The following is an 18,571-nucleotide window of genomic DNA, read 5'->3' as shown; positions in this document are numbered from 1 at the left end:
AATTTCACTGTTTTCTAAAAAATAGCTTAAGTAAATATTATTTTTAATTTGCCAGCTGTAAGGAACATTCCCGTACCCTGAAAACTGAGGATTAAATGGATAAGGTAACAAAGGGACCAGAATTTGCCTGGAACAGAGCTCATGGAATTCTCACCATTTTTGTTCTTAAAATCACCCACCCACTCAGAGCTAATCATATCAACAACTGAAAGTATTTTTTCCAGTCCATTTTCTATATGTAATTAGGTGTGCATTATGTTTATTCCATCATTCCATGATTAGTCACCCCCTATAAAATATAAACAAGTAATGATAGCTTTTGGAGGCAAAATAAAAACATTAGTTGTAATTGGCAAGATTATACATATTTCCTTTGTCTCTATGTCCATGTCTCTTGCCACGTATCTGTCTTTGTCTCCTTTGCTTTTACTATCTCTAATGCTTATGGTCAAACTTAACTCTCTTTCCACTTCCTCTTTTTCCTTTGCCACTAGGCTCTAATCCAAGTTGCTGTCACCTCTCACCTAGTCTACAGAAAACAGCCTCCATACTGATATTTCAATACCCATTTCTGCCCTTCTTTAATTCATTCTTCAAGAAAACACACAGAACATATGTAATCCTGCCCTTAGCTTTGGACCCTCTATTGTACTATTGAATTATAACATGGCAGAAAGAGACAGACAGAGAGAGAGAAGGAGGAGGAGGAGAAGGAGGAGGAGGAGGAGGAGGAGGAAGTGGAGCAGGAGGAAGGGAAGGAGAAGAGAAAGAGGAGGATGAAGAAAAAGAAAAGGAAGAGGAAGAGGAAGAAGGAGGAGGAGGAGAAGGATGAAGAGAAGGAGAAGAAGAAGGAGGAAGAAGAAGAAAAAAAAGAAGAAGAAGAAGAAAGAAAGAAAGAAAGAAAGAGAAGAAGAAGAGGAGGAAGAAGAAGGAGGAGGAAGAGGAGGAGGAAGAGGAGGAGAGGGAGAAGAGAGGAGGAGGGGAGGAAAGGAGAACAAGAGGGCGAGGAGGAAGACAGGCAGGTTCAGGGAGAGGAGGATGGAGAGGAGGAAGGAGAAGAGGAGGAAAAAAAAAGAATTCAGCTTTAATAAACATCCAGACTCTTGCAGTCAAATACTTTTCAGCAAACCCTTACGTATTATGTTATGTTGGAAAAGAAAACTTATATTTATTTTGGGAAGGGCATCATAATCTTTTTAGTGCTTACAGAGGCTGAATATCTTAATTTGGTGCAGTCTGAAAGGTTTCCTGAAGATTGGGGTTGGAGACTCACGTCTTCCACAGACCCAGCCACTGAAACTGGATGACCCCTCAGGGCAGGTTGTTGGTGGGTCATCATCCCTCCCAGTTATTTTCTTTTTGGTGGTGCCATAGGACACCCACTTTCAGGTTAAACTCAGGAACTTGCTCTGATTCCACCCCACCCCCATACCTATACCCCTCAGCAGTCCTAAGGAGGTAGGTGGAGTCCTGGGAAGGGAAGTCCCTAAACCAAGGGCATGCTTCATCCTCAGACTTTGGCTTGGTTTCGCTCCCCTAGTCGGGAGAGGGACAACACTTCTGACATAAGGTCAGCACAGCCAGAGGATGCATGCCCTACCTACCTCCAGTTGCCAACATTTCCTTTGCTTCAAGGTTTATGCAGCTCATGTTTGTCCCCCTCAGATATTCCTCCACTTTACCTCAGCAAACAACACATTCAAAATTCACACCTGCACTTGAATATCTCAACAATATTGTTTATATTTTTGGTTCTTGAGGCCTCAACCGGTTTAGACATAGTCTGATGATGCTGTGACACAGAGGCTCTCAACCTTGGCTGTACAAGGAGGGCTTTTTGGGAGCTAGTGAGGCCCGGGGTCCTCTTGCAGAGATTTTCATATAGTTGGTCTGGGATGAGGTGTTGTAAGAGCTCCCCAGGTGATTCCGATTGCAGCCAGGGTTGAGATCCACTGATGTAAATCGAGTCTAAATATACAGATAATGGGATGAGAGACAGCCAGACCCAGAGAGAGGTTTCTGGGCTATCATCCAGCTACACTGGGCCACGGCCCTGCCCACCTGCACTTCAGCCACTCAGGATTTCCCGGTTCCTCTAATGTCTCTGGCTCTTCTCACTGCAAGTCCTCTGCACCGTCTGGCCCTTCCACCCGCGTCAGCACACCCTCCTCTGTCTCCATCAGTGCCTAGTTCATGCTCACTCAGCCTTTAGATCTCACTCCGATTGTAATTCTCTCGTGAAAATCTTCCTCCCTCTCCCGTGTGCCACATGTGCCCTGCCACACGCATCCCAATAGAAAGGCAGAAAACCAAGGGCTCAACACCCACACCTGATGCCAGACCGCCTGGGTCGAATGTCCTGGCATCATCACATCCTGGCTGTTGGACTTGGACAAGTTGCTTACATCCCTTGTGCCTCAGTTTCCAGATCTATAAGAACACTATGAAGTACTCCTGTTTAATCTAAAGTAATTCATTGTTTAATGTTTGTTCCTCTCACTAGAACGCAGGCTTCATGAAGGCAGGCCCATGCACGTCTGCTTTCTCTTTTCTTTATTCTTAATGTTATTCACAGACTAGAAATACATTGAATATATATTGAATAAACGAATGAACATACAATGCAAATAAAATAAAATAATTATAGACATGGTGCACGTAGTCTTTCTTACATTATCTTGTAAACATTCTCTTATCATTGGTGTTGCCCAAGTATATGAATTTAAGGCACGAAAAACTGTAAATGAATAATTTCCCAATGCGGGAGTTGTTTCTGAGGTTTAATAGAACTTCCAAAATACAATCATGTGATTTTTCTTTCAACATTTTTTTTCCCTCGAAGAGCCAAAATTTAGAATGAAATAAATGACCAAAGGTTTAATTGTAGAATTGGGCAGCCTACATAATTCAAAAACTGGGTAATTGGGCCTTGACTCAACAGGAATTGATGGTACCTTGTTAGTGTGTAAGAAGTATTAAATAATAATAACACCAGTATAAAGTTTAGCATTTCTTATATATTTCATAAAACTAATAAACCATTGAACATCTACCTGAGGGCTACTGCCCCTTAACTTTTAATTTAAATTGATTTTATGTTTAATTTATGATGGCTCTAAAATATTATGAAATGTAAAGAAGAAATGCAACCTCATAAATCAATGTGTTCTGGATTGCCAGTTTAATTTCCGTATTGATTTAGCACCCAGACTGGTGGTATCTATAAGAAGCCAGAAGGTGCCACCTATAAGAAGAGGCGTCACTGGATAAAGGGTCAGGTAGACCATATAAGAGGCAGAACTTCCTCTCACTAATCTCCATAGAGGGAGAAATAAGCACATTGACACATTAAAGTTTTGATTTGGGTTTATACCACATTCTTGCAGCCACTTACATTAATAGAATTTTTTGCCTTCATTATAGTGGCTGGCATAAGAGAGTGAATAGTAAATTTGGCCTATGTATAAATGTAACACTTATGAATTTCAATCATTTTTGTGTAATGCTAAATATTATGCTTTCCAATTGTGAAGGAGATACTTTTGTGGCCGCTAGATTTGGGGATTGTCATTAAGCAAGAAATTTCATACCCAAATATATTTAAAGGTATTAAAAAGACCTGTTTTTATTGGTAGTAGAAATTGTTTCTAACGTACATAATCTTATTGTGTTCAATGTGTCCTTGCAAGTCAGATTTAAATTTTTTTTGGCAAAAAAATTGTCTTTTTGAAAAGGAAGAGCATTTGTGAACTGATAAGTAGCAGAAATTCTGGAATCAAAATGGCTGGATTTCTTTCTTGCCTCCAGTACTTAATAGCCGGATGAATTAAACTACCTGTAGTACTTCATACTATTTTATGATTTTATGATTTTCTTCTTTAACCAACTTTTCTTTTTTTAAAAATTTTTAACATTTTTATTTCTTTTTGAGAGACAGAGAGAGACAGCGTGCAAGCGGGGGAGGTGCAGGGAGAGAGGGAGATGCAGAATCCGAAGCAGGTTCCAGGCTCTGAGCCATCAGCACAGAGCCCGAGGAGGGGTTTGAACTCACCAGCTGTGAGCTCATGACCTGAGCCGAAGTCAGATGCCCAACAGTCTGAGCCAACCAGGTGCCCCCCAACTTTTCTAATTCATAAACCAACCATCAGTCCTAAATGCGTCAGGTAAGAGTATTACTGCACACAAGACTAGAGAAAGCTAGAGGTAGTTACCCGATCTATTGTTTTGTAGAGAGAAGAGAAATGTAAATTACAAAAGTAAATGAGTGGAGAGTCTTATATACATCGGGTTTTTAAACCTACTAAGTTAACAACAATAAAGCCAATGTATAAGAATTAAAACATGCTGGAACACAATAGTTAAATTAAATATTAAAAGAATAGACAAGAGATGACAAATGCTGGGAAGGATGTGGAGAAAGGAAGCCTCCCGCACTGTTGGTGGAAATGCAAAATGGTGCAACCACTCTGGAAAAACAGTATAGAGGTTCCTCAAAAAATAAAAAATAGGGCTACCCTATGATCCAACAAACCCACTTCTGAGTATTTCTCCAAAAGAAATGAAATCACTATCTTGAAGACATATTATACTCTCATGTCCATTGCAGCATTATTCACAATAGCTAAGGTATAGAAACAAACTAAGTGTCCATTGATAGATGAATGGATCAAGAAAATGTACACACACACACACACACACAGCCCAAATGGAATATCATTCAGCTATAAAAAAAGAAGGAATCTTGTCATTTGCAATGATATGGATGAACCTGGATGGCTAAGTGAAATAAGACAGACAGAGAAGGACAAATAGTGCATATAGTATCCTATACAGATGGAATCTAAAAAAAAAAAGAAATAGTTGAACTTCTAGAAACAGAGTACACAAGTAGTTGCCAGGGGCTGGGGGTTGCAGGGATGGAACAAGGAGCCCCTTAGTAAGGAGCATACAAACTTTCATGAATTTCATCATAAGATGAATAAGGTCTGAGGATCCGATGTAGAACATGGTGACTATAGTTGATAACACTGTATGATAAAATTGAACTTTGCTCAGAGTAGAACTTAAATCTTCTCACACACACATAAAAAAATAATAAGGAAAGAAAGAAAAAAAGATAAATATGTGAGGTGTTGAATATGTCAGTTAACTTGACAGGGGAATCCTTTCCCAATGTACAGGAAAATCAAATCATCACATTGTATACTTTAAATATCTCTCAATTTCATTCCCATTCCTTAACACTACCCCCTCCATCTTCAACCCAGCAACAACACATGAAATCCTTCTTGTGCTCTGAATCTCTGACTTCCTCTTCTGAAGCCAGCCAGAGAAAACTCTCCTTTTTTTTTTAAAGTTTATTTACTTATTTATTTAGAGAGAGATAGAGAGCGTGCGAGCAGGGGAGGAGCAGAGGGAGAGGGAGACAGAATCCCAAATAGGTTCTGCATCGTCAGTGCAGAGCCCTATGTGGGGCTTGGTCTCACAAACCATGAAATCATGACCTGAGCCAAAATCAGGAGTCAGACGCTCAACCGACTGAGTCACCCAGGTGCCCCAAGAAAACTGAGCTTTTTAAGGACTCATGTGATTAGGTCAGGCCCACCTGGATGATCTCTTTCTTAAAATCAACTATGTCATAGAACATAGAATCCCAGGAGCAAAATCTATAAAATTCAGGGATTAGGAAAGACATGAGCCCAGAGGGATGGGGTGGGAGGCAGGAATTTGGGACTCTTGGGGTGCAACCGGGCAATATATTGACTAATTCTGTTGGAATTTATGTGGCTTATGTTCCTGTGCTGCCTGTATGTACCGTGTACTCTTCACTTTGTCGTAGTAGCATATTACCTATATTTCACACAAATAAAAGAGTACCATGGACATGGTACTGGCATTAGACATTAGGAAGTAAGATGAATTGTAGGAGGAGTTGTTTCTCTGGAAGCAGGACCTGCCTCCCCTGAAAGGTTAGGTGTTAGGAATAGTACTTAATTATCGGTTGGACTAGGGACTGGAATCTAGGATGATGCCCAGATTTTTGGTCTCAGTAGCTGGATAGGTGATGGGACCTTTCACTGATGATGAAGAATACAGAAGAGAAATAATTTTGGGGAGGAAAAGGGAGGAATTATTTCCAATTCAGTTTTGGGTCTGCTGAGTTTGAGCTACCCACATCACATTGTGTTGGAGATGCCTCGTAGATATGTGGATACATGAGTCCTGGGTTGAGAAGAAAAGTCTGGGATTCACAGATTGGAGGAATAGTGTAACTTCAAGAAGGGTGGACATGTCTCGTTACAAATACTTAGACTAAGAAGACAAGTGGACCCAGAACAGAGCAGTGGAGGATGTCAGAATTTCACGTAGGAGTCATAGGAAAAGGGGAACGACAAAGGGAAAAAAAGGTACAGAAAGAAATCTCCCAGATAAATGCTAGGGAGGAAAGAATCTAAAGAGGGGGTTATCAATTTTATCAAATGTAGTAGAGATTTTAATAATGATAATGATAATGATACATAATAACAATTATATTTATTGAGTGCTTGAAAAGTGTAAGATATTTTGCCATCATATTAAAAACAGATCACTATCTTAACAGCATTTGTGAATGGTAGATATTATCATTCCTGTTTTCTTTTTTTTGTTTGTTTTAATATTAAAAAAAATACTTTATTGCTGGGTGCCTGGTTGGCTCAGTCAGTAGAGCACAGGACTCTTGATCTTGGAGTCCCGAGTTTGAGCTCCACATTGGGTATAGAGGTTACATACATACATACATACAAAGAATACTTTATGGCTAAAAAATGCTAACCATCTTCTGAGCTTTCAGGGAGTTGTAATCTCTTTATTGGAGGAGGGTCTTGCCTCCATGTTGATGGCTGTTGACGAATCAGGGTGGTGGCTGCTGAAGGTTAGGATGGCTGTGGCAGTTTCTTAAAATAAGACAACAATGAAGTTTGCTTCATTGATTGATTCTTTCACAAATGATTTCTCTGTAGCACATGACACTGTTTGATAGCATTTTACCCACAGTAGAACTTCTGGAGTCAGTCCTTTCAAATCCTGAACTGCTTTATCAACTACGTTGATAATAATATTCTAAATCCTTTGCTGTCACTTCAACTATCTTCCCAGCATCTTCAGCAGGAGTAGATTCCATCTCAAGAAACCACTTCCTTTTTCTTAAATATAATTTATTTCTTTTTTAATATATATATTTTTTATTAAAAATTTTTTTTAAGTTTATTTATTCTGAGAGGGAGAAAGAGAGCACGTGGAAGGGGCAGAGAGAGAGAGAGAGAGAGGGGAAGAGAGGCAGCACAGAGCCCGTTGCAGGGCTTGAACTCACAAACTGCGAGATCATGACCTGAGCCAAAACCAAGAGTTAGATGCTTAGCCGACTGAGCCACCCAGGTTCCCCTCATTCATGTTTTCTATATGTGAATAAACTAAGATCTAGGGAGACCAAGTAACTGGTGCAATTTAGAGACCGCCATAAACCTAAACTCTGCTGGGATTTAAACTCAGAGAAGTGTGATACTGAAACACACAACTTTTTAAATATGCCGCACCACCGCTTTACTGTTAAGTCAAATAAGAACTAAAGAGTGTATTTCAATGACAACGATAAGATCACTTTTTAAGGAAGAAAGATGACAATTTTATTGCTTCAGGGCCAATATATTTGTGCCTATATGTGTACTGGGGCGCTTCAAACATCTGAACATTAGCATGGCTGGAACGTAAATGGGAGATAAACGATTTGACAATATGAGCTGTAGTTTCAAGAAGTTAGCCATAAAGAGTGAGAGTCAGTAAAGAAAGGAGGGGCAACATTAAGTGAAAATGACGTTTTAGTTATTTGTGGTAGTGTACTTTTATTATAACTTAACACATTATCCTAAGGTCCACTATCGTAATATTGGAATGCCCTCAGGGTTTGAACTTACACATACCTAATGCCCACTCAGTCCTAGTATTTGTGTGGCCTTTTGTGAGTCTCTCAAGCCTGTAGTTCCTCCTGTGATAGGGGCAAAAACACCTACCCTGCAGAACTCCTTGACAATTTAAATAAGCCAACTTATGAACGGTGTTCATAATCACTCCGGGGTGCACCCAACTGTAAAAGTGCAGAGTGGTATTACTTAGTTTTGTATTCTAACAGCCCACAACAGAACAGGTACTCAACGAAAGAATGAATGGATGGATGATATGTGACAAGTATTTGTTCACCTATCTCTATCTCTTCTTTTCACAGTGAGGGATGATGTCTTGTCCTCCTCAAAACTGTTTTTCCAAGTCCTAGACTGCTGAGCACAGAATCTGAACTCTATAAAGGTTTCCTGACTGACCTAATGAAAAGCTAAGAGTAAGATTAATGTCAAACATTAAGTATAAATCATATGTAATGGGTTTATCATTGTGCCAGGAATTAGATATTTATGCTAAAAATAGGTGAAATAGATACCCAGAATATAATAATGGGCCCTCGTCAGGGTGTAATAGTTTTTAGTTGATGATATGAACATGTAAACAGAGAGGGAGAGAGCTACCATTATTGATTGCTTTCCTATTGTTGGCTTTATAGGTAGAAATTTAGCTGAAAACATATCTTTATGGTCATGATCAAATCGGGAGCAGGCAGTGCACTTGGAAGTTCTAATTTAATCCATTCACATAAGCAGCAGCTGTGGGATGCCCTGTGCAACCTGCCCGTATCACACATGGGGCCCAATTATTGAGCCACAGGGAATTGGAATCATCAAATCTTAGGGTCAAGTTCAATTAAACCACACATAGGAAGATATGGTTGACTTTATGAAGGACAGACTAGGTGAAAAGCAGTAGAAAATTCTGTCAAATCTAACGCCACACATGTACACACATATCTACAGTCTTGTTCGTAGTGTCGTCTTTGAAAACTGATGACAATACAAAATATAACTAAAGCTGATGCTTCTGAAAATTTCCTTTGGATCTTCATGTTTTGTTTTAATTACTTACCTTAAAAGAATTTACTTATTTCTTGATTTACTAGTGCCTACCTACTGTTTAAATTGCCAATAGCTATTTGTCAAGGTACTGCCTTTCATACCTCTTGTGATTTCTGGGATCTTCAGTTTCCTTCACTCAAGTCTTTTTACTTGAATCTCTTGAAGATTTTTTACATCTGTCTCTGAGTGGTCTTTTAGTATAGTTTTAAGGTGGGTTTTATGCCACAATACTCCCAGCACTTAGCATATTCCCCAGCAGCTACTAGACCCCCAATACACGTCTGTTGAAAGTATGGATCATCTCTTTCGCTCTAGTGGTTTCGGCTGCTGCCTCTTCCCTATTATAACTTATTTAGATCAGGGCAATAACCTAACTCTCCGTCCCCAGGCTTGTGGTAGCCAGTTCATCTTTCATATTGAGGACAGAATGATCTTCTTAAAATACTAGTTTGATCCTATCATCCTTAACAGGACCTCTTAAGGATTCTGTTCAGGATTAAAATTCTTCAATACAGTCGCATTACCTATAGGAGAAAATCCAAACTTTAAGACCCTCCATGACTGAGTCCCTGGCCGTTTCTATTCCTTTCTTATCATTTCTTTCCCCCCCCCCCCTTTATTCCTTGTCCCCCTCCTCGATCTCATCCAGAGTTTGGGTTTCAGGAACACTGAACAATTGAAGGTCCAGTGTTTCCCATGTTCCATATCTCTTTTGTTATGCCATTTCATCTTCCTGGACCTCATGGCCCTTACTCATCAGCCTAAAGACCATTTGGGCACTTCTCAAAACTTAGCTCAAACCTCATTTCTTCCTCGAAGGAGATCCTCATCCTCAATCCACAGGAAGATATACATACACCTCATGTATTTCTTGTTAACCATCTGTTGGAGCATTTACAATATGAACTTCTTCTTTACTTTTATGAATGTTTTACTTGCTTGTAATGATTTTTAAAATCTCTTTACATTTTGCTTCCTCTTACTACACTCCAAATCATGTGGCCCCAGTCCCAGCTGGACCTGTTTCTGCATTCACAGTGCTTAATATAGCATCTGCATATATAGGAGATACTCAATAAAGGTATGTTGAACAATTGAAAAAGTTTATTGTTATTTATTGCTAGGTTATGACTATTGCGTTGAGCTAGAATTTAAGCTTGCAATCGGGAATCATACCTTATATTATTTGAAAATTCTCAGACATAGCATGATTTTTCCACCCAGGGTATGCTTAATGTTGTTTATCACTGATGATGTTGATGTTCTATAGACTCCTGAAAATGTGGCATGCTTATTTTCCCAAAAGGCACAGCTGAATTCAGGATGAGAATCAGCAATCCTGTGATCAACAGTCTTTGCGTAGTATAGCAGCTGGAAGACCTGCTGTGTGAAGTAACTAAACAACTCTTATGGGATGACTCCACATAAGAGTAAGTGGGGTATTGTCTATGATTTGGAATTTCGTCGGCTCTTGCTACTGGTTTTCTCCAGTGCCAATGACAAAAGTTCATAGACGCAAGTTTCTGTTCACAGTTTAACAGAGAAACATTTGCCTAAAACTTAACACTTAGACATTTTGGTGGAGTAAATATGGCCCTATATTCCTTGCAGTTTCTCCCATAAAGTGGTAGAATCTCTTTTCCCAACCCTTACATCTAGGCTGACCTTCTCTGTGACACACTTTGAGCACTGGAATAAGGTAGAAATGGTATTGTGTGAATTCAAGAACCAAGGCCTCCATAGCCTGCATTTTGTCCTGTCCGGGACCACGGCGTGGAGAGTCAGGGAATAAATGGCCACATGGGGAGAGAGGCCCAGCCACTGAGCAATCCCAGTGGAGCTCAGCCCCAGCTACCCATTAACTGGTGGCACCCAGATGCATAAGCTGAGGTGACACCAGCAGAAGAATCACCTAGTCAACCTACAGGACAGTGCGAAATAATATAGCATAGTTGCTACGTGTTAGGGAAGTGTGTTATGCAGCAAGAGATAACTGGTAAAAGTACGATAGCAAATGGCAGCTTCTGGATTCCTTTTCCAAACAGTTAAAATATAAACAACCACAGTGTCTTTTTAGGGGCTCCAGAGATCCTGAATAGAGTACGGTTGTTCAGTGAGGTTATGAAAACATTTCCAGCTCATTATGACAAATGACAGAAATTGAAAGGGTCTAAGCAGGAACATGTTCACACACACTGATTCTGTAAATCTTCAATTCCTGGCAAATAAGGATAAAATATAAGAGTACTTAAGTCAATGTGAGAATAATCTGTTACATTGCTTCAAAATTAAAACAGTGAAAATTTGGTCAAAAATGTTTAAAAGCTAGCAAAAAGAGCCTAGGATTTTGAAAAAGAAATGCTGTGAAACAAAAATCCATTAATATTCGATAATCTCCCCTCAGCTTCTCCAAATGCAAAGAAGTCAGTAACGGGGTCAGTTCTTTACTTGAACCAGAATTCTGGTTCATTCAAAAGCCAAAAACAAATAAACAAACAAAACCTAAAAACACTGAAAGCTGAAGAGAGTCTTAACTAGGATTAACTAGAAAATCTCTTTGAAAAATCTATTTGCTACATTTTCTTCATATATAACACATGTACACATAAGATTTAAAAATTCTCCTAGGTTCTGTAGTAAGCCTTGTGCTTCTCTAATTACTTACATTTAATCACAAAATGCTTTCAAAAAACACAACCAATTTTGTAGACGGATTGGAATCAATGTATGCACTTGATATATGTCCAGGCCCCAACAATTTACAAGGCACTGAAACACTCCTGATTTCACACAGTATCATGAGCTTGGGGATTATCTCCTCATACAGGTAAAGAAAAAATGGATCTCAGAGAGTTCGTTATTTGGGTACATTGAAAGGTGATTCAGCAGGTTAAAAATAGGATTAGCATTCAGACATTTTCTTCTTAATCCCCAGAAATAAATTACATAATAGTGATACATTACTAGCTAATTCTTACAGCCCTTATATTCCAGGCATTGCTACAGTGTTTCTGTGTATAATAACAAATTCAGTCCTCATACAACAATCCTATGAGGTAAATACCATAAATATTCCCATTTTACAGATAAGAAAGCTGAAATGGACAGAGGTAGATTAAAGTTGTCCAGGATTCCACAGCTGGTGATGACAGATTTGGGATTTAAACCCTTACGGTTCATCTTAGATAGAATATGTGCTCTTAACCATTGTGTTAGAATTCTTCTCCTTAAAAATGAGTGATGTTTATTTTTTAAGTTATAATGACCATAATTTTAGAATTTCTCTGGGCCCACAAATCTACTTGAAACAGTTTAGCAGCTCCAACTGTCCCACATTAGTTGAAGAGGGACTGACCCTGTACAGACAATAGTTCTGTCCAAAGGGAGAAAAGAGGGTTGGAGTAGATGCTTTTTCAAGTGCGTTACGAAAAACGGGGATGTTCATATCATGATACGTTTATGTTCATAGGAATCTCGGCTTGAATTCCAGGGATTCCAAAAGGCCAAACAAAATGGCTAAAATGTATTTTTGGATTGCTGAGGAACAATTACCAAGACACTAAAACTATACTTTGTGGAACTTTGTGACTGAATTGGTTTTGTCTCTTTCAAATGTTATCTTGAAAAAGGGGTTTGTCTCAAGAAAGAGATGAAAACTAGCCAGTTGTATTGTGGCATTCATGAGCTTACTTTGGCACTCAGCAGACAAAATATGTATCTTTTATTGATCTTATGATTTGGTTTCCCATAAGCTTTTAAAAATGATAATTCACAAGAGGAGAGACGACTTTAAAATACGTTTTCCTTATAATCACTCTACATCACTTGATAGATGAAGTGATAATGTGAAATTTTGTCTCTCAGCGATCCTTAGAATTTTGAGGGTCAAGGGTTCTGATGAGTATGTGTTGAAAACCACCTGCCAAAATGCACATAAACAAAATCTTTTCCAGTTTCTTTCAAGGGGTCAATGAATCCTTTAACATGTTTACAAATCTCCAGATATAAATATCTCACTTTATCTTCATATTTCTTAATTTATCCAATAGGGCTCATAAGATAAATAAATAATGAAAATACTATAGAGTCATGCCAACAATGACCATATTACAGCAATAACACTAGTAATACATAGCATGTATTAGATACTCAATATACTTGGTGATCGTACAAAACAGGTGCTGTATAAAATATAAATAAAATATCATCATTTTACATATCAGAAAACTGAGACATGGAAGGGTTAACTTCCTCCAAGTGAGCAAGGGTTACTTCAGCAAGGGTTACTCCTTTCCTCAAGCAAGGGTTTGAAATTCTGGAGTCTGATTCTATAGATCTCTACAGAGGCAATTAGCATATTGTAAGTGCTCAATAAACATTAGCTGTGGTCACTGCTGGTATTATTATTTGGAGGTAAACACGGAACTTGTAGAAAAATTCACAACATGTAGGCAAAAATCTCTTTTCTTGAATAAGTGAAAAGATTTTTTCTTGGATTTAATAATTGCCTCCTTTTGCTCTAGGTTCTAATAGTTAGATAATGGATCTTGTCAACCATTATATGTCTTCACCTTCAGCTGGGGACACATAACTTTTATTGTGGTCCATTATCTGGCCATTAGAGGCCGCAAGTGCGTCCCCTGACCTTGTACCTCACATTATGCTGAGGAAAAGGAGCAGAAAATGTGGAGGCAGCAGCTTTTCCAGCCTCAGATGTGGAAGGAACTATAGAGCCTCCTATATTGAGACCATTCATTTTCTCCCTGCTGTAAAGTCCATCATGCAAGTCCCGTGGATAAGATGTAGTCTGTTTCCTGATCCAACTGCCCAGCCTTCCCTTCTTGCTGCCTCCCTTCATGAAGGCAAATCCGGTAACAACCAAACTCTATAACCACTCAGATATTCTTTTTGACAGGGGAGGGCATGAAACTGCTCACAAGCTTTTGTGCTTAGGTTCAGCTTAGAGATTTTATATTCTTATCACACAAGCCCACTGATGCCTAAACTCAAGGTATTTATGTAATTTTGTGAATTTTTTCACAGACTTATGTGGCATGGTTTTGTTTCCAAAATGAAAGTGAACCATAATTAATGTCAATTAGAGATTTTTTTTAAATTTCATAAACTTAAAATAATTGCAAGCACTGTGGGGTGCTATGTCAAAGAAGTGGAGACTGTTAGAGAGAACCAGAGCCTGACAGTACTTTAAAGAGGTAAGAACAGATTTTTTTTTTTCAGAAACTGCCACAATAAAGGAAAAGAGACCTCAGTGTAGAATGGTGCTCACTGAATATAGCAAGAACAAATCAGGATTTATAGCCAATGAGCAGAGTAAGGCAGTTCCGTGGATGGAAAATTACCAAGAGGTGATATCAAGGGTGGGGGAATTCTTGTAAACCCACCTAACAAGATTTTTACCGAAGGCAGACCAGGGTGATCAGATATTGAGGGCAGGGGATGAAGACTTTGATTAGATTTCAAGGATAATCAGATATCAAAGGTTAGATATTCTTGCTAAACAGACTTAGCAGGATTCTTGCTAAAACTTGGGCTAAGCAGGCCCCGTAAGGATGGGGGCCAAGGTTGAGGCCTCGTTGAGAAAAGGGCTCAGAGGAGCCTGACTGAAGTTTGGTCAAGAACCACCAACAGGTATTTGTTGACAGGATCTATGTGAATCTATCAAGATTGTCCATATTCTCGCCCAGAGAATAAGGAAGGTAACGCAAACCATGAATCAGGTCATCTTTTTCTCCATTTTATTGCAAAAGAATTGTTGGCTTTGTGCTTTGACCCTGAGTCTGCCTTTCTATGTTGGTTGTAAAAGTGAATGGAAATCTGAAGGCCCTACTCCTATTGTCCTAAGTGCGTCACCTTCTGTGCTCTGTAAAGAGCCTCTATGTCCTCTGCCAGGGTTGGTGAACACTAATCCCATCGCTTGCCATTCAGTGTATCCACTCATGGCAAAGTTATAAAGAGATTTAAATCTCTTTGTATTTTCTATGTTTGTTTGCCTTCTTTTTTTTTTTATCAGAATAGATGTCTCTTGGAGGCTAAGACCTTGTGTTCCAGTATGTGATATAGAAACGTTTTCCTAATGTTGAATATTTTGGAAATTCTAAAGTAGTGAACTTTATCTTCTTTCCCCAATTTTCTGCTTACTTCCTCTTCTCCTCCAATCCCTCCCTTCCACACAAACATGTTCTAACTCATCCTCAAAGTCAGTAGAGATTAATGTGATTTTTGTTTAATGTCAAGCCCACATACTTTGATAACAGAAAGATCAGTGGAAAGTTATGTGATGGTTGTTAGCTTTGGGACCTGGACAGTTTAAAGAGACCATCGTGACTTGGTAAAGCTGATGGCATGTTGTCTGTGAATCCCAGTTAGACATCAACCATTAAAGATCATTGGAAACCTTGTCTAATAATTTGTTATATGATATGATTGAGAAATCACTGACTATATTTACTTTCCATACCCCACAAGAGCTTATCTTTCAAGTCAAATTTTCAAGGTGATGGTTGAAAGTACATGTAAAAACGGGATGACTCTCTGTTCCCCTGACCAAGATAAAAGGAGACACTCAGAAGGCAATCTTCGGATGAAGAGACACTTGAGAGTCCAATGAGCCTGTCAGGTCCCATGGGGACACTAATGCTGTCTCGTGAAACTCCAACTATACCGGAGAACTAGAACCTGGCACCTGAGTGATGCTGGAAGTTCTCAGGGGGATGAGGATAAATGTCCCATGTGACCTAAAAGAAATGAGGTTCCTGGATCATCCAGAGAGTTATAGAGTGGGAGCTCAGTAAGTAGCTTGCTGTTTGAAGGGTACAAATTCTAGATCTAGTCCCAGACACCAACAAAACAACTTTTTTCCCCCTATAACTTTTTTCCCGCAAAAGACCCCTATTACGAAGATCTTGAATGCCAGCGAACAGGTTTAGATCTATGCGCAATGCACTGTCGAAAATGGGTTTTAAGCGGGCATGGCTATGACCATACCTTTTTTGAAAGAAGATTGATCTGATAAGAGTATGCAAAATGAGTTAAGAGAAGGAAAGACCTGAGATGAGATGGCTGATTAGAAAGCTTTTACACTCTTGCCAGAGAGACATGGCAGAAATCAGGAGTCTAGTAGTGGCAGAGTGGATGGAGAGAGGGGAGCAATTATGAGCAACATAATAGAGGTAGGACAGACAGCGTTGCCCCAGATGTACAAGCAGGAAGGAATCAATGCTAATCCTGAGATTAGGAAACATCAAGAGAGATCAGGTTTGGAGAAAGAGAATGAAATAGCTTTGAAAGTATTTGACTTTGAGGTATCAGTGGAATGTCCAAGAGGAGATAGGAGCAATCAGAAATGTGTGCCAGAGGTTTGGAAAGGAGATCAGGTCTGAAAGCAGAGTCTTGGAGTGCACGATTAAGAAGGAACAGTGTACAGGGGCGCCTGGGTGGCTCAGTCGGTTAAGCGGCCGACTTCAGCTCAGGTCATGATCTCACGGTCCGTGAGTTCAAGCCCCCCGTCGGGCTCTGTGCTGACAGCTCAGAGCCTGGAGCCTGTTTCAGATTCTGTGTCTCCCTCTCTCTGACCCTCCCCTGTTCATGCTCTGTCTCTCCCTGTCTCAAAAATAAATTTAAAAACGTTAAAAAAAAAAAAAGAAGGAACAGTGTACAAAGAAATGACAAAGTCTAAGAATAGATGCTTGGGCAACATCTACATTCAGTAAACAAAACAAAACAAAACAAAACAAAACAAAACCAGGAGGGAATCCAGAGAATACAAGGAAGAGACAGTCAGAGGGCTAGAAGGAAAGCAAAGATGCTCCAGAGAAGCCAAAGAATTATCTCTTAAAGGATTTCTGTGGCATACTTTTGTTTACAAAATGAAAGTGAATCATAATCATTTTTGGAATTTACTTTTGAGATATTTGAGACACTTGAGATCACTGAAAGTAACATCCAATTCTCCAGGGAGAAACAGAAGGTTAAGAACTGTGAAAAAGGGTATTGGATTTGGCACATTGTGGTGATGCTTGGAGAGTAGTTTTTGTAACATGATGATAACAGGGGCCAGACTCAGGGAACATTAGTTGAGTACAAAGTAGAGGCTTGGGATATGGATTTCTTTTTTCCTTAAAAATTACCTATTGGGTGGTTTGACCATGGCCAAAAGGAGAATGATTGCTTAAAAGGATAACTGGGAGAAATATTTTTATCTACTTGCTTGTTTACATCAGAATTGGAAAACTTGAGTAGAGTCAGGGTCACAGGATCACTGGTTGCGAGAGAATATAGATGAAAGAGAGATTCTTGAGAGACCAATAGTCTAAGCATGACTGGCAGGGGCACAGAGGACTAGCCAGAGAGAGAAGGAATACTGTCTGTAACATGACATGGAAAGGAGAGAAGGTCGCTCATCAACAAATACTAATCATGAAATACTAATTGTGCCAGGCACTGTTGTCTCCTGTAGGGATATAACCAAAACCCACAAAAATCCCTGTAGGAGAGGAAGTGAGAGAGGTGATGGGGAGGATATAATCAGATTATATAGGAAATCATAGGGTATGTTAAGGACTTTACCCTTTACTCTGAGCAAGATACGAAAGCACAGGACATTTTGAACAGAGGAGTGGCCTGATATTTTAGCAGGATCCCTTGGCTGCTATGTTGAGGTGACTGTGTAACACAAGGCCAGTAAGGAGGCAATCCAGGTGAGAGATGATCTGATCATGCTTGGACTTGTGGTAATAGTGGACGTGGTGAGAATTGATCAGATTTAGGAAAAACAGTGAAGCTACGGCTGACAGTAGGTACTAATGGACCAGGCATGAGAGAGAGAAGCCAAGGATGATTCCAATGTTTTTGGCCTGAGCAACTGGAAGAATGGAAATCCATTAACTGAGATGGATAAAATGGGGGACAGGGCATATGAGGATCTCAATTTGGGACACAAGATTTTGAGAGGATTACTAGCTATCCAAGTGGTGATGCCAAGTAAGACGCTGGATATACAAGTATGAAGTTCGGGGAGAGATATTAATTTAGGGCCTATTGCTATTTGGATGATATTTAAAGAGAGTGAGTAAATGAGATCCCCAAGAGAATGAGTGGAGATGAAAAAGAGAAGCGGTCTGAAGACTCTCAACCCCTGAACACTCCAGCATTGAAAAGTTGAAGAAGAAAAACTCAAGGTTCTTAGAGAACACTATGATTTTGGGATGAAAAATGGAGAAGCTTAAATATGGTTGATTTCCCCTCAGGACTGAATTGCTAATTCCCCTAGGAAGCCTTCCACATCCCTCCAAGCATGGGTTCTTTAGCAAACCAGGACTATATATCCCTGGGTATATATCTGAAAGTATTGAAATCAAGGTCTTGATATATTCGCGTTCCCATGTTCCTTTTAGCCAAAAGGTGGAAGCAACCCAAATGCCCATCAGCTCCTAAACTGATATGCGAAAGGTGGTATATACATACAATGGGATATTATTCAGCCTAAAAAAATAAGGAAATCCTGCTACAAGCTATACCAGAGGTGACCCTTGAGGACATTATGTTAAGTGAAATGA

This window comes from Panthera tigris, chromosome A1 (genome assembly GCF_018350195.1).
Source record: "Panthera tigris isolate Pti1 chromosome A1, P.tigris_Pti1_mat1.1, whole genome shotgun sequence".
Lineage (NCBI taxonomy): Eukaryota > Metazoa > Chordata > Mammalia > Carnivora > Felidae > Panthera > Panthera tigris.
Note: the sequence above shows the minus strand (reverse complement) of the source record.